The sequence below is a fragment of the Ambystoma mexicanum genome, chromosome 6p, assembly GCF_040938575.1.
Source record: "Ambystoma mexicanum isolate Mex_15411 chromosome 6p, UKY_AmexF1_1, whole genome shotgun sequence".
Taxonomy (NCBI): Eukaryota; Metazoa; Chordata; class Amphibia; order Caudata; family Ambystomatidae; genus Ambystoma; species Ambystoma mexicanum.
In genome coordinates, this window is record NC_090935.1 from 1,177,045,565 (window position 1) to 1,177,070,084 (window position 24,520).

The following is a 24,520-nucleotide window of genomic DNA, read 5'->3' on the forward strand; positions in this document are numbered from 1 at the left end:
TAGCTGGAGGGCCTGTGCAGATGTGTCCCCAGTTACCAGTTCTCATCCAGTGTGATGACATGGCTGTAAAAATACCTGTCAGTGTACAATGTGAAGTGCCAGTTAGGGTTCTGTTGGGTAATGACCTAAAAGCTCTTGGAGTTGTGTCACATACCCCCAGACCACCTAGTAAAAGGTTACAGGAGCTCACAAAACCTGCAAGAGAGAAAACCCTGAGAGGGTTATCTCAGGGGATGATGACAGAGATCACTCCTTTACCACTGGAGCAACTCACTGCAGTAACTACCAGATCCGGAACAAAGGGGCAACCCAAGACTCCTAGGAAAAAGTCAGCAGCAAGCACTGCAGTGCTTCCAACAGTTACACCTGTAACTCCACCTCCAGTTGAGGCTGAGAGGGAGGTACAACCCTGTATGGTTGAACTAGACTCTGAAGAAGAGCTAGTGGGAGGCCAAGAACTTATTGGAGATCTAGACCCTGAGGACCAGCCTGAGCTGCAGTCTTTACTGGCAGAAGGTGGGCCCAGCAGGGCAGCTTTCCGTAAGGGACAAAGAGAATGTCCAACTCTGGAGGGTCTCCGACAACAGGCAGCTGCTCAGGCTGATGGGCAAGAGCCTGGGAAGTATAGGTTGCACTGGGAAGATGGCCTCTTCTACAGTGAACCAACTAAGTCTGAACCTGGAGACTACAAACGCCTTGTAGTACCTCAAGAAAACAGACAACAGTTCTTGCACTTAGCCCACGAGATTCCTTTGGTTGGTCACTTGAGTTTCAAGAAGACCAAGGAAAGGCTCTCACTCTACTTCTATTGGCCAAAAATGGGGGCCGAAGTAGATATGTTTTGCAAGAGCTGCCATACCTGCCAAACTTCTGGTAAGGTTGGCGCCAAGAATGTGGCACCATTAGTGCCTCTCCCAGTTGTGGGAGTCCCAATTTGAGAGGGTAGGTATTGACATTGTTGGTCCCCTTGATCCCCTTACCTCCTCAGGCAACAGGTTTATCCTTGTTGTAGTAGACCATGCTACTAGATACCCTGAGGCAATACCTATGAGAACTGTTACAGCTCCGGCTGTGGCTAAGGCCCTACTTGGTATTTTTACTAGGGTTGGGTTTCCTAAGGAAGTAATATCCGACAGGGGGTCAAACTTTATGTCCCACTACATGAAAGCCATGTGGAAAACCTGTGGAGTTACTTACAAGTTCTCAACCGCCTACCACCCCCAAACCAATGGACTGGTAGAAAGATTTAACAGAACCATGAAGAGCATGATAGGTGCTTTAGAGGAACCTCTGAAAAGAAAGTGGGACCTTCTACTGCCATGCCTTCTCTTTGCTTATAGAGAAGTCCCTCAAGAGGGAGTAGGTTATTCTCCCTTTGAACTTCTCTATGGCCATCCGGTCACAGGTCCATTGGCCCTGATTAAGGAGGGGTTGGAAGGTGCTCCTCCCCTCAAGCAGTCAGAGTGACTGACTATGTGATAGGTCTCCGAAGGAGAATGTCACACATGATGGCAGAAGCTAGTGATAACCTGAAAGCTGGACAAGCTTTGGTCAAGCATTAGCATGATCAAAAGGCTAACATGGTTGAGTTCACTCAAGACCAGCTAGTTCTCGTTATGATCCCAACAAGGCAGAGGGCCTTGCAAGACAAATGGATGGGACCCTTCAAGGTTGTGGGAAAACTTGGAGAGGTCAACTATCTGGTGGATCTGGGCAGACCCAGGGAAGCTCCTAGAGTCTTCCACACCAACCGACTGAAAGCGTACATCTCCAGACCTGAAGTAGGAGCCTTGCTTCTAGCTTCAGCAGCAGAGGAAGAAGATAGTGAGTCTCTCCCTGATCTCCTCAGAGGTGTACCTTTAGATGAAAAAATTGAAGGAGTCAATCTCTCTTCAGATCTGACACCTGAGCAACAAGAGGAGTGCAAATCTATGTTAAATCAGTTTGCCTCCCTGTTCTCACTCTCTCCAGGCTTGACCCCTTGGGGACAGCACGAGATACTCACTGGTGACTGTCTGCCAGTCAAAAGCAGAGGATACCGAATGTCAGAAAATGTGAGAACCCATATCAAGGGGGAGGTCAAGAAGATGCTTGATCTCGGGGTAATAGAACCCTCTACTAGTCCATGGTCTAGCCCAGTTGTGTTATTACCAAAGGCAGGGTCCAAAGACTTGAGATTCTGTATGGACTATAGAGCTCTTAATGCAGTCACCAAGACTGATGCCCACCCTTTACCCAGGACAGATGAGTTGGTGGATAAACTTGGTGCAGCCAAGTACCTCAGCACATTTTACCTTACGTCAGGCCATTGGCAAATTGCCTTGACAGACCATGCCAAGGAGAAAACTGCATTGTCCACCCCAGTTGGCTTGTGCCAGTTTAAGGTCATGCCTTTTGGATTAAAAAATGCACCTGCTACATTCCAAAGGATGGTGAACCAAGTTCTAGCTGGGATGGAGGACTTCTGCATGGCATACTTGGATGACATTGCAGTCTTCAGCCACTCCTGGGAGGATCATGTGAACCACCTAGGACATGTTTTGCAGGCTCTTGGACAGGCCAATTTGACTATCAAGGCAAGTAGATACCAGATAGGTCAAAGTAAGGTGGTCTACCTTGGGCATGAGGTAGGAGGTGTAGAAATAAGGCCTTTGCTCAGCAAGATTGAAGCTGTGCAAAATTGGACAACACCTACTACTCAAACCCAGGTGAGAGCCTTCCTAGGCCTCACTGGGTACTACAGGAATTTCATTGAGAACTATGGGACCATAGCTTCTCCACTGAATGTAATCTCCTCTCCAAAATTCCCTAAAAAGGTCAAATGGAATGAGGAGTGCAATCAGGCCTTTGAAAAACTGAAGAAAGCTCTTTGCCAAGCTCCAGTATTGAGAGCTCCTGACTACCACCAAACTTTCATTGTACAAACTGATGCTTCCAATGTAGGTATAGGTGCAGTCCTAAGCCAACTGGATGAGAAGGGTAGGGAGCACCCCATTTGCTTCATCAGCCGTAAAATGAAGGATCCTGAGACAAGGTGGGCAAAAGTAGAAGGAGAATGCTTTGCTATTTTGTGGGTACTGAAGAAGTTTAGGCCATACTTGTATGGTTCTACTTTTGTCATTCAGACTGACCACCAACCCTTGATATGGTTAATGCAAATGAAGGGAGAAAATCCAAAACTATTGAGATGGTCAATCTGCCTGGAAGGGTTTGATTTCACCATTGAGCACAGGTCAGGGTGTCACCATCAAAATGCTGATGGACTCTCTAGGATGTATGTCATCGACTAGAGGTATGAGGTTCAACCAGGAGTGGATTAAATCCTCCTGTCCCTTAGTCTGGGGGGGGCGAGTGTTAGGGAGAATTCTCTATTTAGGCTGAATTTCCTAACCTAGTGAGTCCCCCAGCAGCTTTGCTGGATTTTTGGGGTTTATTTGTTTCTCCTGCCAAGAGTGAGACTCTTTTACCCTCACTCTTGGGCATGATTTGAGTGTGTTTCTTTGAATCTAGATGTGTTTAATGGGCTATGGGGTCTTTTACTCCATAGGGCTTCATGTGTTTTTGTGATGTGTGTTACACAGCACCCTCAGTGCATTGACACCGGGGTGTCATAGTGACCCCCCAGTATAGACTCCATACCCTGGGACTGACTACTGTCTCCCAGGGCATGTAAAGTCACCATTGACTTTACTAGTCTTAAATTCTGAACAGAACCAATACAAACCATCATATTGTGGACGTACTGTCTGGGGCAATTCGATTGCCCCAGGGTCTGTTAGTCGAGGTGGCACGTCTCTGTCCCCCCTGATCGAGTTTTGGCTGGTGGCAGTGGATACTACTTTTTATATTCAACCGCAAATATTTTCCTATGGGATTTCCCATTGTTTTAGGCTACTATCTTTATTTAATTATTTACGGTAGCCTCGAACATACCGCCGGTTTATTTAATTAATATTAATTCTCCGGTTGGTATTTTTTGCCAAAACTTGATTCTAAAATGGCGTTTGTGTTCTCTTCTGTGACTCCAACCCAAGTCGAGCCCTTTGTTCCACTTTTTGGCGGGCTTCTCCACAGAAGCCCTCCAAAGTGGTGTCACTCTGTCTGGGGTACTTAGGAGGGGTGGAGGGAAATTTAGGCACCCTGGACTGAGTTGCCTAGGCAACCCAAGTCGCACTCCATCCTGATTGGCCCAAATGGTGAGCCGGCCGGCTCACCACTTAGCATGTTTGAATGACAGCTAGGCTGAGTGAATGGGGGTTTGCTGCATAAAAGCAGGGCTTTGGGGACTAGAACTCCAGAAGTCGCCACAGGACCTAAGAATCCGACGAGGGAGAAGCTGAGCCGACCTGCCATGACACAACCCCCGGTGGAGCCCTGCTGGACTGCCTCACCACTTTTCCCAACGACAGAGGAGATCTCCCGCCGGAGAGTCTTCTTCCTTTGACTGGTGGGGATAACCAGTTTCACCGTCTTTTCGCTTTCCCGACGTATCTCGTGGCCGCCTTGTTCGTGCTAAGCACCCCGGCAACCGGGATACCACGTTTTACCACGACCGCGAAACAAAGGTACCACCTTTAACCGGAAGACTCCGCGGCTGGTTTCTTCCCTGGTAGTGCAACGAAATTCATCTTTCCTCCAAGTCGAGACCTTCTCTTCCCCTGGAGGACGACGCAACTTGCACCCACTACCAGGAACAACTGCCACCGCTGGAGGATCCTTCCCACTTAAGGTACCGTGTCCCGCCTGGCTTCCCTTGCTACCCACTGTACGGGGATCGATTTAGTCCCCGGCTTTCGAACCTGGGTTAGTCTGGGACTCCCTGGCTAAACTTTCTTAAAGCCTCTCTAAACCCTTTTTGAACCCTCTGCAAGACTTTCTAAGCATAGTGTAACTGTGTGACCTTGGGCGCATTTGTGCTCTGCTCTCTCTAAGAGTGGGCCCAGCCTTTGGACTTTGGCTCATCAGTGACTTTTTACTCTTTGTCTTGCTAACCATGTTCCTGAATCTTAGAGGAGTGTACCATTTCATATTCTGTCTTTTTCCCTCCCTTTCTCACAAACTTATTGGAGTGCCATCTAGTTAAGCGCTCACCTCTGTATGAAAATAAGTGGTGTTTTACAGTGACTTATCTGATAAGGAAAAAAGGGGTGCATATATTACAATAGTAACTGTGTTTAGAATATTTTACAATAAGAGTGCTGGAGTGTTTCAACTGTGTGTTTTTAAATAAATAATGATATACTTTGATACCAAAGCTCTGGTCAGTGTTTGCTTGTATTATTGTACCTGAGTGCCTATTGTGTATACTCTGCATACTGCCTAACTCTTCTTGAGGGAAGTCTGACTGCTCAGCCACAGCTACCAGGTAAATCTGGGTGGTGCAGACTGCTACCAAGTGGGTTTACTGCCAACACTTGTAGTCTTAAATCTTTTGCAGTGGTCCCTAAGGGAACTGCACAGGTTTCTGCCTAACACGAAACAAAAATTTCATTCACCACTTTTACATTTCTTTTTTTCTGTACCATATTAGGATAATAATAGACATTAATAACAATTATGTCCTTTTGTAAATACGACAACTTGGCAGCGAACACATTTGTAGTGGATTCTATTAGCATTTTCACTTTCCATGAGAGTTTCACTGTTATTAGTAGACCACCTTTAAGACGCCCTAAATTCCCCTGTGTAGCAACTTGATGTACTGTACTCCGCCCATCAAATAGAACCTTATCTTCAAGCCACGTTTCTTGCAAGGCAACACTTGTAAAGCTTTCCACCATGGAAACGAGCCCTTCCTCTCCAAACAAATCTGTGTGACCCCTCGTATTCCAGCTTAACAGTAAGTCTGATCAACTTTTTCCTTGCGCGAAATGTTACTTAAATGCCACTGGGAGCCACAGCCAATAACCAGTTTCTGTGAATTGTTGTTTGCTCACAGCCAAATTATTACTCACTGGCACAGATGATGCCACATTCGTGCTACTAAAGTGCATCTTTCCAACTAATTATATTTTCCCAGGGCATACAATAACACTGGTTATAGTTGTTGGCTTCAGACACACCACGTTCGCGTTCTTATGCAATTTAGCACTTTGTACAATCATAGTAGGGCGTAATTTAGATGTGGGTTTTGTGACAACACTACAGTTGTAACCCAAGCACAATATGTCCTCTTCACATTTCATAACATAATTTAAGAGAGAATCAGTATTGAAGCCTACATTTGATGTATACTCGCCTGCTACTTCAACCTGATCCACTAATTTTATGGCATGCGTCTGAATTGACCTTAAAGGGACTATAGAGTACAAACTATCTAATACGGCTGCTCTATTCATAGGCCGCTGGTTCTTCTCTTTTAAGATTAGATGTAATTGTAATGCATTTACTAAATTGATATTGATTAGAGGATCACTCTCGCCCGGTCTTACAGGTGCCCCAACATTGATCTCTTTCAACTCTATGTTACTGGATTTTATATTCGAGATACCAGTTAAGGTGCTCTCGTTCTGTGCATTTGTATCTGCCTGTTCTAGATTTACCGCCATAGCATCTAGCACATTCTGCGCAGAAGGAGTATTATTTGCGGATTGCGATTTAGGCACCTTTTTGCCTCCTCACTAATATTTTCTTTAATCAGAGGCACTACTTCTATCTCAGACTTGTCCAACAAAGGCTTCGGACCACAGTCACCAATACCGGACCTTAATCTCAACTTTCTTTTAGCCTCACCTTTTACATTTTTCCTCAGTTTAATTGTGTTACTACACATAAAGGCATAGTTTGTTACTGAGGACGATCTCTTTGGCACAGACATTTGTTTTTTGTTTGTTCTACACTTAGTGACTTCTACATTTTTTGTTAACAACTTTTTACGTTCTTAATTTTGCTGCACTGCATTAGGTCTTGGCATACTAGTGCCACGCTCACATAACACCTTTCGCCCAACATTCATACTTGTATGTATTAGAAGTGATCGTACATCCAATTTTACCTCTAAACCTGAGCATTATATGCTTATATTCTAACTCCCATTAGCATCGTGTATTGCCTTGGTCAAAGATTCCTCAAAATAGTTGGAATTCTGCAACGCTACATCTTCACCTGGTAATAAAGCTCCATGGATATTCCCATCTTTTATACCATACATCATGTCTGCTGTTAAAGGAGATATTTTTATATGTACTCGCGGAGTGGAGGACTCACAAAAGGATGTCATCTTGTTGTTACCAAGATACTCGACTCCATCCTCCTCCAATTCACAACAGGGAAGAGCTATATTTACTATTGCTGACTTGCCGTTATCAGCACTATCATGCACCATAACTTGAGTATTTGGACTATTGCCCTGTCTGGCATGTGGTAATGTTACAGCAACACCATTTCCATCGCTCTTACTCTTAAATGAGATAAGCTCATTATCAAGAGAGCATATACTCTGAGGGACAGAGAACACATTTTTCATAAGAGTATTACATATTAATGGAGTGGTTACACTCTTACTACTCAAACTGCTCTGTATAGGCAACTCTTCACCAGAAATTACATCATCCAACAATTTAGAACTTAGGCAACCCAGATCCATTGTGAGTTCACCAACTAACTCCTTTGCTGCGGCCTCTTTGCTACTCAATTTGTTTACAAACCACACATACTAATTTTGGATGGATAATTACTTTAGGAATGCATATACGCCGCCCCCGTAACACCTTATGCAAATCTAAACATTGGTTTTCCATATTTTCGAGCTGCTCGCTCTCTGTTACACGATGGTCCCAAAAAAACAAGGTATACCAAACTGCTCACTCACTTACTCTCAGACACAATTTCCACAACCACGTCTAACAACAACTTGCAAAGCATGTTGTGTGAGTAAATATATTCTAACCTTACCACACTGCCCTCGTTCTACTCCTGCCACCTGTTTACCCCACCCTCTCTCACTGACGTGCGAATGACACGGCGCAGCACAGGCACATGCTTACACTTACCTGGCGTACGGCAGCCAGTCATCCACACAGAGCAACAAGCAGCAAACGGGAGATGGGGGCTAGGGAGGGATAGGAGGAACAAGGGCTATGGCAAAACAAGGGAGAGGGCAAGCAATTTGTCTCTAACTACAGTGCAGTGCGGTGCACAAGCACAACCAAAGCAGCCAAACAGTTTAACAGCGACTTGCCGAAGCGCGTGCACTGAAGCGCACGGTTTCTCCTTTAGTAGCCTTCTAGGTAGGAGGATGTGGCTACACGTAAATATAAAAGAAATATATGTTTTTAAGTACTTTTAAGTACTTTTAAGCTCTTGTAACACTTTTAGGATTAATGTCCAGTAGTATATTCACATAGTCGCAATCTAATTAATGACATAGAGCCATTCTGTAACATTTCTTGCGCTGCAGCGAGCTGCGCTCACATACCTCGGCCCACTATTGTGCAACTCGCACAGTCCCAAAGCATGAGGCTCGACTTTCCATAATGTCCGCACTATTTCAATAAGGTGTTCCCCTATGCTACTTGAACCTTAGCTACTGTGGCCTACTATGCATTTGCTATTCTCCATCCAGTACGCCCAATCGAAATAGACTATCCAGCTCTCCATGCTTATAGAAATTTAGCCTTATGGTCGCTTAGAGACCACTGTGATATTGTGTTGTGCCTTATGGTCGCTCAGAGACCACTGTGATATTGTGTTGTGCCTTATGGTCGCTTAGAGACCACTGTGATATTGTGTTGTGCCTTATGGTCGCTCAGAGACCACTGTGATATTGTGTTGTGCCTTATGGTCGCTTAGAGACCACTGTGACATTGTGTTGTGCCTTATGGTCGCTTAGAGACCACTGTGATATTGTGTTGTGCCTTATGGTCACTCAGAGACCACTGTGATATTGTGTTGTGCCTTATGGTCGCTTAGAGACCACTGTGACATTGTGTTGTGCCTTATGGTCGCTTAGAGACCACTGTGATATTGTGTTGTGCCTTATGGTCGCTTAGAGACCACTGTGATATTGTGCTGTGCCTTATTGTCGCCCCTGACCGCTCACAGGCCCTTCCTAGGATCTCTGCTATTAGCCTAACAGGATTTTACTGTTGACTACTGTATCTAGCCCAACTGGTGCTAATAAAGCGAGCCGAGCCCCTCTTTACACCACCCCCCTATATCCCTAGCTATGTTAAGTTGGATATTGTGCATCATGTTCCCCTTCTGCCTTGTCCGAGCGGACACCCCGTGCACTGGCACTCACTTCCTCGCCCTCAGTAATGGGCTCTCCAAACTAGCTTGCCCAAGACACCATCCCATCCCCTGTCCTACCCCCTTCCTCCCTACCACACCTCCCTTCCCATCCTCCTCCATTCTCCTTTCCAGGCTCAAGGACACCTACGCAACCAGTAAGGAACACCATCCCACCTCGACCATCACTGATGATCCTCATGCATACCCCAACCCCTCAAGCAATGGTAAAACAGACCCTATCCTAGGATATGAAAGAACATCCCATTTAAGAACTCGCACTAGACCACCATACCACAACCCTACTACCAAGACCCAGCCTCCTAGATCACCCAAACCCACGACCCACACAACCAACGACAAACACACCCAGCCTAGAGCAACTAAAACCACTCCACTAGGTGGCCCACCAACCATAAATACACCCTCTAAGGAGCCCAACCCCCCCATCAGTCTCAAAAATGCACTCATTAACGCCCGCTCCCTTGGAGCCCACGCCATTGATATTCATGACCTCATCATCGAACTTGACCTTGACATGTTAGTAATTACAGAAACCTGGCTACACCAAGCTTCAGGCCCTCTGCTAGCACTGGCTATTCCACCAGATTACACCATTCTCAGATCTGATAGAACCACCACTCCAGGAGGCGGTGTGGCCATCATTGCAAAAAACACTATCAAACTTAGATCTAGTTCCATTGAAATAATCTCAGGGTACGAACTACTACTCGCCAAACTCTCATTGAATGAAAACACCACAATTAACATAGTTGTCATCTATAGAGCCCCTAGCACAAACAGCCACCCAGAAACAGACATCCCACTAATACTGGCGCCCTTCCTCAAACCTAAAACGAAATGTATCATCATTGGTGACTTGAATCTAGGTTTTAATGACAACCAAGACTCCAAAGCAACCGCCCTCTTCCTGGCACTAAATGACATGAACTTCTGCCAACACGTCAATGCCCCCATCCATACCAAGGGCAGAACCCTCGATTGGATCCTCACCCTCAACACCAACATCACCTTAGGCCCGATTACCGCACTGAATTGGACAGACCACTTCTGCATAGAATTTACAATCACTAGTGACGAACCTTGCATACCCAAGAACATACCTATGGACATCATCGAAAGTAGAAATTCTAAAAAGCTCACAGCTGAGAACTTTGATCCCACTTTGAATAAATTGCTAGATACCCAATCTATCCTCAGCAATGACCCAACTACTATCGCTGAGTACTACCACACATGCCTTTCCACAGCGATTAACACCATAGCACCGGTAACCTCCAAACTAAGGCGCCTCAATAAAAAATCCAACTTCTGGTTCAACGAGGAACTAATCGCCCTTAGAAGGAAAAAACGCTCTCTTGAGCATGCCCATAATAAACATCCCTCCCCAGACTCAGCTAAAGCATTCAAAGACGCAAATACCCTCTACAAATCAGCTATCATCTCACATAAAGCTAACGCCTACAATGCTCGCATTAGCAATGCAGCATCTGATTCCAAAGAGCTCTTCTCTATCCTTAGAGAACTTGAAAACCCACTTCCGACCGACACTCCCATTAACACAAGCAAAGAATGGTGTGCCACTATACAAGATGCTCTTGCTTCCAAAATCACTATGTTACAAAACAAAATCAACTCCAAAAAATTACTCCTAGCTACAAAACCCCCCCCTCCTCTAATCCCTGTACCCTTTCCAGTGACAACTCCAACCCCCCCTTCCAATTCACACCAGTCACCCTCAATCTCGTACTCGAGACTATCTCCAAACTAAAAGCATCCAACTGCAAAGGTGATACTGTCCCAGCCAAACTAGTCAAAGCCTGTGCACCCACCCTGACCCCCCTCATCACTAAATTTGTCAATGCCTCATTCAACTCCAATACAGTTCCGACTTGCATTAAAGAAGCCTGGGTTACACCACTTCTAAAAAAACCAAATCTAGACCCCACCATTCCAACCAACTATCGCCCCATAACCACGGTCCCATTCTTACTCAAAATCATCGACAAACTAGCCTACCACCAAATTCAAGCCCATTTAGAATCTAACCAGCTCCTCGGTACCAGACAATCAGGCTTCAGGCCCAACCATAGTACTGAAACAGCTCTCTTGGACCTCAAAATCCAGATGGATGCCATTAGAGATTCAGGGAAACTCTGCATTCTCCTGCTGTTGGACCTCTCAGCTGCGTTCGACTTGGTGGACCATGACAAACTCTGTAATTCACTCGCCCGTGAATTTAATTTCTCTGGGGCAGCCACTGCTTGGGTGAAATCATTCTTAACTGACCGTACCTCCAGAGTGTCCATAGGCAAAGAAGCAGCCAACCCCATCCCAGTCCCCATAGGAGTGCCCCAAGGCTCTTGCCTTTCCCCCACGCTGTATAACGCATATACCAAGCTCCTGTTCTCAGCACTCGACGATATGGGTGTCATATACACAAATTTTGCGGATGACACTCAGATCCTTATACCCCTTACAGGCAACTATGACCAGGACACTTCAACCATCAATAAAATTTACGTCATCATTCAAAACTGGATGGCATTAAACAGCCTATGTCTTAACGATGAGAAGACGGAAGTCCTCATCGTAGGAGCTCCAGCCAAATTAGCAACCCTCCAGCCAGAATATTCAACCATCAACATCGACGGCACCAATATTCCAGTATCAAAACAAGTAAAAACACTGGGAGTGTACTTCGATGCTAGCCTGACCATGACTAAACAGATCAATGTACTTTCCTCCTCCACGGCCTACACTTCCAAATTAATTGCACTCAGCCGCCAATTTCTGACTCCAGTTAACTGCCTCACCCTGGCCAGAGCACTGGTCTTATCGAAATTGGACTACTGTAATGTATTACTACTGGGCACATCCAACACCAACCTAGCCAAAATGCAACTTCTGCAAAACAAAGTCCTGAGGGCAGCGCTAGGTATAAAAAAATCAGACCATATATCCAAGACCAGGAAAGATGCCCACTGGCTCCCCATCAAAGCCCGCATCATTTTCAAAACATTATGCATCACCCACAAATGCATCACAAAAAAAGGACCCATCTACCTCAACAACACTCTGCATCCTAAAACTAATATTAGACTACTGAGATCCAATGACAAACTCCTCCTGGACCCCCCCCGATTCAAAACCGCAAGAGCAGGGGGCAGCAGCTTCACCACTCTAGCCCCCAAACACTGGAACACCCTACCCACCACCATCAAAAAAGCATCCTCCTTCACGACCTTTAAGAAACAGCTAAAAACCTGGTTATTCAACCAATATTAGCACCCAAAGATAGGTCCCCTCCCACCGGATACTGCTGTGAATACCTAGGCCACTGTATATTTTTGTGAATATGTTTGTAACCTATATCATGTAAAGCAACTAATGTAATGTATGAATATGACTAATTCCTAAGGCATCTTATATCCTCGCCGTGACACCTGAGGGTCTGGGCGTGTAACAAATAAATAAAATAAAATAAATAAAATAATCATACCACACATAGATTTTCTAAAGTCCACACATATATTCTTTTGCAGGTCTTTTGCAGGTCCAGGAGTCTCCAACAGCTTAAGAGCGACTTCAGAAGCGACTTCTCCCCAGAACATCTGATGAAGCCTGGCAACGGAAAAAGAGAGTTTGGCAAAGGGAGGCCTTGTGATGCTTTCATCATCAATTGAAACACACATTCAAAGTGCCACTTTCTGAAATGCCTTTTCGACGTGTTGACGTTTTTCCTACATGCTTAGGAAGAGAATCATGGAGGAAGGTGGATTATAATTAATGGATGTACCCGTGGTGTACTTTAAGAACATATGCACTCTTCAATTGGATGTTGTATTATTGATTCAAATGACCATTGTATCGTGAAACCAAAGGGGGGAGGTGCTATAAGTAAATGGCACACCAATTTATTAAGGAAGTCATGAGGATTCAGTGCAAACCAATGGTTAAATAGTGGTAAATATAAAAACTCCCTTGAATAAGATTGATAGTGTGGAGTTGGGATCAACCTTTGTTATACATTTTCAAGATGAGGTCGGTAATTGAACTAATTGTAATAGATATAAAGTAAAAATGTATGTATTGGTGAATATAATAACTAAGTGAAATCAAGTGACAATACATTGAGTTATTCGAATTGTATGATTGAGGAGCATTAATGGCTGGAAATATGCAGTGGCAGTATCAGACAGGGCATCGCTCTTGAATAGATCAAGTATATGCATATGTACATTTGAGGGTGAAAGAATATTATAAAACAGCACAGTATCCTGGTGTCTTTTGATGCATAAGAATTTACATCAGTTGATTTGTAAGATCTGAAATAAAGAAAATGATAATTGTCTTCATGAACATTTATTGAATAAACCAATAAAATAACATGATTTCAACTGTGTGAACTAACCTCATCTTTAGTGTGCAACGTGCTGGTCACATATATACTCAGTGCCCAGTATGTTTATATTTTTCTTTATTTCAGATCTTAAAAATCAACTAATGTAAAATAAAAGACTGAGGACATGGAAAAAAAAACAGAGGGAATGGTAAATCAGCTCCAGGTACTATTTTGAAAAACCACTATTTTAAACACTCCGACAGACTAGTGTCTAAACCTCTACAAAGCACTGCCTAAAGATTGACCACCACACTTCCCACATCGTGCCAGCTGTAAAGCCCATATGACATGGAAAGATCTCCAAGGGACCACCATACTGGCTCCCAATGCTGCCCACCACTACTAGAGCAGCAATGCAGGGCACCCACCCACCAAGTGAAGGCAGACAAAACTAGCCAACACATGCTACCATAATGCAGCAAATATCAGTATTAGAATCAGAATCTGACACAAGAACGTCAAATCTACCTGGAACCCAACGTCAAGCTCTACATCCATCATCAAACTCATCATTTACGAACAAAAACTAGCCACTCCCACACAGCTATTCATAATAATTAACACCTGACATCAAGCAAGGGAACTCTAATCCTCTAACATTCAACTAACACATGATAGCCCCCAGCCAACACATACCCTCAGCACAAGCACACAAGGGTTCCTATCTGGACCCAAAGTGTTTGACACCTTCAATCGCAAAACACATAGAAAGCTCATACACACACATAGATCTCAGCGTACTTCCAGTTGGCATGCAACATACCAAAGCCCCACAACTTTGCATTTCCAATCTCCTCCTGACTAACACAAGCCCCCACTGTATCTCAGATCTTTCAAAGTTCCTGGAGAGTATGCAAATATGAACAGTACACGGTAAAAATCTAATAAATCTAATTATCTAATTATTTAACCTGTTTTTAACATACTGCACATTTTTATTGTTAAGTACTGTGGGCCTCATTACGACCCAGGTGGTAAGGGGTTTACGGCAGCGTAAACAGCGCCGACCCTTACCGCCTGATTACGAGGTCCCTTAGCGCCATGGAGCTTTTAACACCTGCTTTTAGCAGGTGTTAAAATCCATGGCGCTAAGGGACCATGGAGTTAATTACGCCACCGTAATTTACGGTGGCGTAATTAACGCCTTCCCCACTCCCATTATGCCCTATGGGGCAAAATGGGAATGGGGAAGGGTAAATGGGTAAATGGGGACTTACCGCCCCGCCAAGGTCGGAATGGGGCGGTAAGTCCGCCAACCACCATGGCGTAAACGTAGTTTACGCCATGGTGGTAAAGTCACGGCCCAGGCGGTAACTTACCGCCTGGGTCGTAATGAGGCCCTATATCTGTGTGGTAATAATTCACTTGGTATCGTGTGTGTGTGTGTGTGTGTGTGTGTGTGTAGGTGTGTGTGCGTGTGTATGTGTGTGCGTGTGTGTGTGTGCAAAGCTTGTGTTGTGCTGTTTTTGCCAGGGCTAGGCACTGGCACTTATTTCTGGGAATTTGCACTTATGTCTCAGACTCAGTTTCATTATGATGTGGTGCTTTGGCAACTTTATTATTTTAACTCAAAGTCACATAAGAAGCACGTACAGAATTAACAATGATTGTGTTTTAAGTCACATTTAAACATTTATCTCATTTCAAGACACAGCAAGTATTTTGTTTGAGGTTATGTTGAAGGGTATTTGTAAATCACACATCTGCCAATATCAGTACATCCATCAAATCCAACAAGTGATGGGAAATGCATCTTTAACTCCTGACTTGTCATGGGCATGCTAGAAAATGTTGAGCCCTGGCACTTATTGTTCAAGTGTGTTTGTGTGTGTGTGTGAGTGTGTGTGTGTGTGTGTGTTTGTGTGTGTGTGTGTGTGTTAGAGGGAGAGGGAGAGGGAGAGGGAGAGAGCGAGAGCGAGAGAGAGAGAAAGAGAGAGAGAGCAAAAAACATTCTCCTCTTCTCTGAAGATAGAAGCATTGATGCTCAGTCACTTTTGCCTGTGAGAGTCTGGCCTAACATGAGGTGATAGATATGTGCACCATTACACCAGGTCTCTCTGAACACCACACAACTGGTATTTAGAAACCCCATACTAACACATCTATCTTCATATATAAAAACAAACGTTTGTGAATTTGTGAGTGTGTGGCTTTGCGTATATTCCCTATGTAATTCCACACTATTTAACAAAACTACACCACATTTTCGCAGTCACCTGTTAGGACACTCCAGACATTACAGCTACATGAGCTCTGGACATCAGGCCCTTTCCCCGGATTTCAGCAAAAGTTATAATTTGGGTGTGGGTTTGTGGCTTTGCATATGTGCCCTGTACAATTCCACACCATTTCACCAATCTGCACCAAATTGTGCACAGTTACCTGTTAGGACCCTCCACACATTAATGGCTACATGTCACCTGGACATCCCAGCCATTTCCCCAGATTTCAGCAAAAGGGAAAATGCAGGTGTGGGTTTGTGGGTCTGTGGCTTTGCGTATGTTCCCTATACTATTACACACTGTTTCAGCAATCTGCAACAGATTTTGCACAGTCACTTTTTAGAACCCTATGGACATTACTGGCTACATGACATTTGAACACCCCACCCCTTTCCCTGGATTTTAATAAAAGTCTCTGGGTTTGTTGGTTTGAGGCTTTGTGTATGTTCCCAATACAATTCCACACTGTTTCACCAATCGGCACCAAATCTTGCACAGTCACTTTTTAGAAACCTATGGACATTACTGGCTACATGACATTTGAACACCCCACCCCTTTCCCTGGATTTTAACAAAAGTGAAATGCGTGGGTGGGTTTGAGGCTCTGCATATGTTTCCTATACAATGCCACGTTGTTTCACCAATCTGCTCCAAATTTTACACAGTCACCTTTGAGGACCCTGCAGACAATACTGGCTATATGATATTTGGACACCCCAACACTTTCCCCGGATTTCAGCAAAAGTCCAAATTTGTTTGTGGGTTTGTGGCTTGGCGAAGCGTTGTTCCTTGTACAATTCCACACAGTTTCACCAATCCGCACATGATTCTTCACAGTTACCTGTACCTATGAGGGAATGAAAGCCCGGGCAATGCTGGTTATTTCAGCTAGTTACTTATAAAACAGGCAGCATACAACTTAATTGTGTGTTCCCCTTTGCATATATTGTTCTATATGCAATATTCCTTCTCTGTCCCCAAAATATATTTTAATAGGGTGTTATTTTTTGCCCCAAATCCTTAAACTATCAATTATAATTTTCACATTTACCTTTAATTCCATCAGGGCAATGGACAGTGACATTCTTTGAACCCCATACTATTCATGGTGAACAATATAACGCTGTTTCTTAGCCTTCTGTTCGCATCAGTATATATGGTTCAATGTTGTAAAATTGTAATGTTAGGGTGAATGTTCTAAAATATGACATGAGTGCCAACCCAGTGTCCATGATGGACTTAGTGATTCAAGCATTTAACCCTTTTATCAAAGAGCTATTGTTCAAATATATTGATTTTTGTTCATGCTTATGTTCCCAAAACGCGTTTTGATTTGATGTATAACAGGGTGTAAACCTCAATGTTTTTATTTGTCCCTTTCCCCTTTTTCATATTCCAAAAGCGTACAATGAGAGTTTTCCAGACTGTCCATCGTGGAATGATAACCCGAACAATAAATCATACATATGTTTAGCGAAGGGCTGAGAAGGCATAGCAGCGTGCTAGAAATAGCACACTGGAGAAGAACTACAGGAAGTCCGTTCTTATGACTCAGTATGATAGAAAGCTTATGTTTCACATAGTCAGATGGCATCAGTCTAGAGTTTCTCAAGGCGGCAAGTTCCCTTCTTTTGCGGGCCTTCGATGATAACATTCTGTCATCCCTTGAAGCACATTTCTTATTAAGACTCACCATGGGAATCTCTAATTTGATGGATGCAGGCTAGAATAATATTATACGTAGAAATACCAGCACTTTGCCCGTGATCACACCTGAAAGATACAGTAGCAGGCTTCAAAAGAGACACATACAGGAGCCGATTAAATGCGTACACAGTTTTCTTATTCCACAGAACTTTAGTTCCTCTGTTATTGGACTCCAAACCCGCTATATCAGGTCTAATACAAGGATTAGGCATAGTGATAGTCAGGATGAAAGAAAGAGGCAAATGGTCCCCCATGTCAGAATGAAGATGACTCAAATAACTGCAATGTTTCCTAATACCATCCGAAACATAGAAGAAGTCAATAGGTGAAGTCGACACTCCTCTGTGACAGCAACTCCTTTTTTTGTGTCAGCACCAGCACAGAACTGGTAGATATCATTCCTATAAACAGTGAAGATCAGGGAGTAAGAGACATGAGTTTTTCATCTTGGGACTGTCACTCCATTCCATCGTCCATGCCTTGCCCCCTAATAGTTTGAGGCAGGAAACTATTAATGGGTCACTAATGGAAACATCAGTGGTTGTGAAAGAGCCACCAATAGTTGATGCTGCAAGATTAGAAGCTCCAGTGAATCCAACTAGTTCACTCCTGGAAGAATAGTTGACATCTTTGGCATTACCCCACCAGGAGAGAAATACTGGAAACATGGGGAACCAGTTCTTAACACTAAACACTGGTAAAAGAAAGGGGGAGAGGGAAAATAAAAGCAATACAAAGAACACAGTTTAAGGCTATATCAAATGAAGAAAAACGAATTGAACATCAGCCTGCAATCAGAAATCAGTGTGATAGTACCAGTTAAAACATGTGCCTTAACCAATCAGCCAAAGAAATGTCATTAGGGTCAGAGGAACCTGTTTTAAGGGTTATTGATCCCCCCAGAAGGGGCACACCAGATAAATGGGTGCACTTTAAGGAAGATAATAAAAACGCACCATTTATCCAGAGCAAAAGTATAACATCTAAAGTGGATGACGCAATAGCATGTCTTAGAGACAGTAGATGGCCATCAGGCCCTGCACTGTAAAACACAGCAGCTATTTACTCCATGATAGCCCTGAAAACCATTAAGTCACACCAAGAACCCACAATACAACCTTTGGGAAAATGGGGAAAATGTATGGAATAAAGACCAACTGCGGAAAGTCCCTTTGTCAAAAGGAGTTTCTTATTGAATTTATTGAAAGAAATTCCAACACTGAAATCAGTGAATTCAGTGGACATTGAACACGTGTAACTCTGAGAGGTCGATTGTGCCAAAAACTGGGCACTGGTGGAGTTTGTGTACCCTCTTGTGGTTGAACTGTTATGTGCAAACTTTGATCTAATACAGGACAAGGGATTCAACCTGATCATAAGTCGTGAACACAGCCTGGAACACAGTTGACAGAGATTATTCGACTTAAATGATTCATTGACACTGGGACCCAACAAGTTCATGTTACAGAAAGATCACGTTTGATATCCTGCTTTATTCTAGGTTACCACCACCAACGCTGATATTGGGTCATGTTGAGCGATGGATACCCAAACTATTGGGTGGAGAAATGCTATGATATGTGCCCATACAAAAATGTAATTTATTATCGTGGAACGCACGTGGCTATTGTTACTTTTTATGCAATGAATTGGGACTAAAGAAACTCTTCGATAAAGACATGCTTACATTTCAGGAAACTGTTTCCACTAGAGGGTTTATGATCGATGAATTCAACATTATCCACCATCTGGCTATATAATGAAAAAGAAGGATTGCAGGGCTATGTATCAGTGCTAAAAGGTACCTTAACTTAACAAGGTTTGGTGTAGGTAACCCCTGTGCCTATGCGCTGAGTGCTGTAGCAGGGCTGCCCCTCCATTAAAACATGTGTTGTTTATTAGTCTGTATGATCCACCAGGAAGGGATAATACTTTGAAGATACAGTGCAAAGTTAAGGCTTTAATTAACGAGTGGTGCACTATAAATGGAACAACATAAACATAATGGGAGACTTTAACAATCATGACATAATCAAACGAGCTGCAGATTTTGAGGAAAAAGATAAGAGCTCCCAGCAATACTAAATGGTAATGGTGAAGACACACCAGGAGACATACAGGGTGGGGAGCTTAGTGATTGGGTAGAACTTTTATGCAACCGTGATCTTGGATTCATGGAAATGGAAAACAAGGATGGTCATAGCAACATGCACACTTGGTCGAATGGGAAAATATGTTCCCATTTGGATTCTTTTTTTGCTAGCCCTTCAATCAGAAGCATATCCTCCATGGTAATGGTGGCCCAAATTGGGTTGAGTGATCACGTTATGCTCACATGGTCTTTGGATTATGAACACCACAAAAGAATTTGTAAGTCTCACATTAAAGTGGAGGTACATTTGCTGAGAAACAGACTGATTTGAAAATCCCATAACGTTAACAAATGCAATGCACACTTAGCATTGGACACACAACCCATTGCTGCACAGTAAGATATCTGTAAATCAGTTTGTGATATAATTGCTCAAATTCAATTGGCTAAAAGTAGAGCAAATTGGAAACATGGCTCATGCCTATATGGAGTGCAAATAGCTATAAGGAAGAGAGAACTCTGAAGGAAAATAAGATTCATTCAACGTTCTCACCAGTTGGTATTAGAGAAAAAATTAAGAAATATTTCTAATTTGCGTACTCAATACACAAATTGGTTGCGTAGTATAAAAATAAGCTTGAACAATGGCAACTGGAGGTTTCTCTTTGCACTTTTAAAGAGAAATAACAGTTGTACATTTTGGCACAATTATAGAATGCACTTGTCAGGCGACATGCCCTTGATTCTTAATCCTATATCGGAAGAGGTTTGGGTGATTTACATCACTGGTAATCATTTTGTGTTTTATGGTGATAACAAGATAGTAAAACATACCTATCAGGGACAATTTAGAAAGGAGGGTTCTGAAGAAATTGATATTGCACTCGCCATTAAAAAACTCAAGGGATCTCGGGCACCAGGACCCGATCACTTAGCTAACAGCATTATTAAAAGTAACCAAGAGTATTGGGACCAGGTACTGGCAGTGATTTTCACCCGAATTTTAGAAACAGGGACCATTGCATTCAGTTGGAAAGAATCAATAATCATCCCGGTGTTTAAGAAGGGATGCAGGTCATATTCATCAGCAGTTACATGCTAAGGGATGATCGACTCAAGCTATAAAATCTTTGGCAGTTAATTTTGAAAAAATAAATCTCTGGGTAAAAAATCGCTGCCTTTTGCTTAACCTCTAAATTGGATTTAGAAGTGGTTTTAACACTTCCCATAACATCCGGTCCCTTCACTACGTCATGGCAGGTACCACTCGCCACCCTGGAAGGAAACTCTGCCTATGCTACACTGACTATTCTTGCACATTTTATAGGGTCTCCCATTCCAAACTCTGGGAAAATCCTTGGACCTGGGATATTGATTTAAATTTACTCAATTTTATTAAATTGTTATACACCAACAATAATGTATTGGTCAACTTCACTCAGAAGGTCTCTCGCTCACTCAAACCATTAATACTAACTTAGGGTTGAAGCAAGGCTGTGTTTTATCACCACTGCTATTCAATTCATACATGGTAGACATCGATAAGACAGTGAGAGCAGCCCATATTTTCCCCCTTGTGTGGGAAATGTGGTAGTCCCATGGTTGACATATGCCGATGATGCAATCTTGTTGTACCAAACACCAATAGCTCTCTAACATTCTATTAAGGCAATGGCCAACTATCCGACCAAAAATAACATGAGGATAAATACATCAAAGACAAAGGTAATGGTATTCAGATAAGGGTATAATAGTGGGATAAGCTTTTGCTGGAGACTGGAAAAAGAGAAATTTGAAGTAGTAAAAATATACATAAATTCCAATGGTATCCACACCTAACTCTACCTTTGTGGAAGATAAGTCTGCCTGAAAGTAAAGAAGACATTTTCACTTATCAGAAATTTCATCATTAGAAAGGGAGGTCAAAACATTGAAGGATTTCTAGAAATATATAGGACTGGCATTGTACCATGTATTCTTTATTGTCTCAGAGTCCCTTCCATCGAGAATGGTAACTTGGTTAGATCGCCTAGAAGGGAAATTGATACTCTTGATTCTTGGGGTTCCCCAGGCAGTGCCAGTAGAAGCATTTAGATGCAAACTTGGCACACTTTAACTCCAAGCCTGTTTGCTGTTTAATGAAGTGGAGTTTTATGTAACACTCTGCAAAGCTAAAAGTGATAGTAATATCCTTCTATATATTTTTGTAAAAAAAAACAACAACGAGCATAACGTGCTATACCAGGACCTAAAGAAGTCAGTGAGGACTCATCTAGAATAGATTGATCTTGCCCCCTTCCCCCGCACCTGGATGAAAGCTCTATGTGATTATTTTCCCAAGGAATTGAAAAAATAAAAACCTGGTATAGGATTGAGCACACAATATGGGTAAATTGCTGCGAAAGAAAAGATATCAAGAATACAGCAAACAGGGCTTCCGAATGGGGGGCCCAAGTTCTTACCTATTGAAATCCAGTACGCATGAGGCGAGATGCTTCATTAGTGATCTACGACTCAATATACTACCCACTCTAGACTACAGCAGCACTTGGAATTATCTAGAAAAAAAGCAAAGACTCTGTCGCCTATGTGGTCACACAGTTGAAACCAGCAGACACTTACTGACTCAATGCAGCAAACTACAAGAAAAATATATGCCAAATCAGATACATTTTGGAGTATGCTCCAAGGGGGGAAATGTTGGTAATTACCGCAGCAGCCCTGCATATTTGGAAGTAGATATTACAATTTTGCAGGAAAAATTGTTAGGAGAAGGAGTAACTAATTTGCGTTTTGAAGAACTTGATATTTTAATAGAGTGGTAAACGTAAGAATGAATTTCATTTGATTTGAAACGGTACAAGTGTAAATGTGGAATTCAATATTTTGTTAACATGTTTATTGTATGATAAAATATTGTATTTGTAATTTACTTTAACATGTTTAATATAGTGCTGAAGGTTAGAGGTAACTAACCATAATACACTTAAATTAAAAAAAAGTATATGTTTAGATTAGGTTCTATGTTTGGATCATGTGCTTTTATGAGAAAGATTAGTGTAACATTTGTATTATCATTAACGTGTACACTGGATGTGATGTAAAATATAAAAGAAAGAAAAGAATTACAACGTTTGTACAGTTAAATAATTTGTCTTTTTTACTAGATGCTTTTATTAAAGGATATAGTCCCCGTCACAGTTTCATTTTTTTCACTCCTAGTCAAGCGGCTGTCATTATTGGCTGCCATGTCTCTAGCAACCGCATACCTGACAATGTGACTGTCACACATAGACATACAGATAAAGTGAGTCTGAGAGAGAAGAGAGTGAGAGAGAGCAAGAGAGAGATAGAGAGCACTACATCAGTTATGATACATTAGATGCAGCTCAATTATTTAATTTTAGTATGGTATCCACATGAAATTGTTCTTGCCTCTTGATAACTATCTTTTAAGAAGAATGCCTGAATTTCGAAATCCCTTTTTAAGTAACAAGACTCACACCACCTTAACAGACGTGTAGCCAGAGTGTGCATGTGTTTAAAACGATCTCCACCATCAACCTGCACTGTTTTAGGTCAATTTCCTTACTGTATGTTACAAGATGGATAGTCTCCAAATTTGCTCAGACTGGAGGAGTGGGACCACTGCAATAACATCTTGAAGCTTTGTCAAGCTGGGGCTCAGTATGGTGGACCACTGCTTCACTCTGATCACCATTGTGGAGAAATACTGCAAGGTTAGGCAAGTGAGTTTGTGTCTTTCCTGGATTTAGAAAATACTTTCAATTCGATTGACAGAAGCATCTGATCATGCAATTTAAATCTTTTTAGGCCCCCTAATAGATTATTAAACTTTATACAGCTCTGTTATGTAGACACCTCACCATGTGTTCAATACACAAGATTTGGTATCTACACAAAACTCTTCCCCACCAATAAAGGGATAAAATACGGATACCCATTGGCTCCTCCCCTATTTTCTTGTATACCTTTCTGAAGTCAACCCTTGCACTTCCTGCAGGAAAGTTTATCTACCCTCCTTGAAGGAAACATCTTTTAGTGTGCTCCTCTATGCAGATAACACTGCTATATTAGACTTAGCCCTGGCAGGGCTTCAGCAGGGTCTATTATATGCTAATGGCTACTTTGGAATTTGCAGTTTGAAATTAAACAAAAAAGAAACACACATTGTTGTATTTGGGAATGGAAGGAAAGCCCATAATGATTCCTTAATGTAAGTAGAATTGAGGAGTTGGACTCATGTCTTTATCTGGGCCTACAATTCTCGAACAGTGGTGTCTGGGTTAGTCATATAAAATATTGATGAGAGAATTCTTAGAGGACATTTAAGATTTTACATTAAGCTTGGGGCACGTAGACTGGACAATTGCTTAGCGGTATACAAGACAAAGGTCTGTTCCATGATTTTATATGTCAGCGATATCTGGCGATAGCCCAAATGTGAAGCCTTGGCAGTGGTGCAGTGTCAGATAATGGACCACCCATCAGGTACATCTGATTTTGCCCTGAATTGGGGATACAGAGTCTGGTGGTATTGGCCCTACTTCTTAAAATCACATTTGGGATTCTCTATTAATTTTAATGTGAATGCGGTGTAAGCAAGATTGTGGACCCACCTGGTAAGAATAAATTCATGTTGTACTAAAGGGTTGCAAGATATAGGGCCTCATTACACGGTTGGCGGTGAACCAAGGTGCTCTTAGCACCTTGGTCCATGCCGGTAAAATACTGGCACCGCCTTGGAGGAAAGGGGAATTACCGCCCTATTCCAAGGTTGGCGGGGCGGTAATTCCCCCTTCCCCCATTGCCCTTCCCCATTCC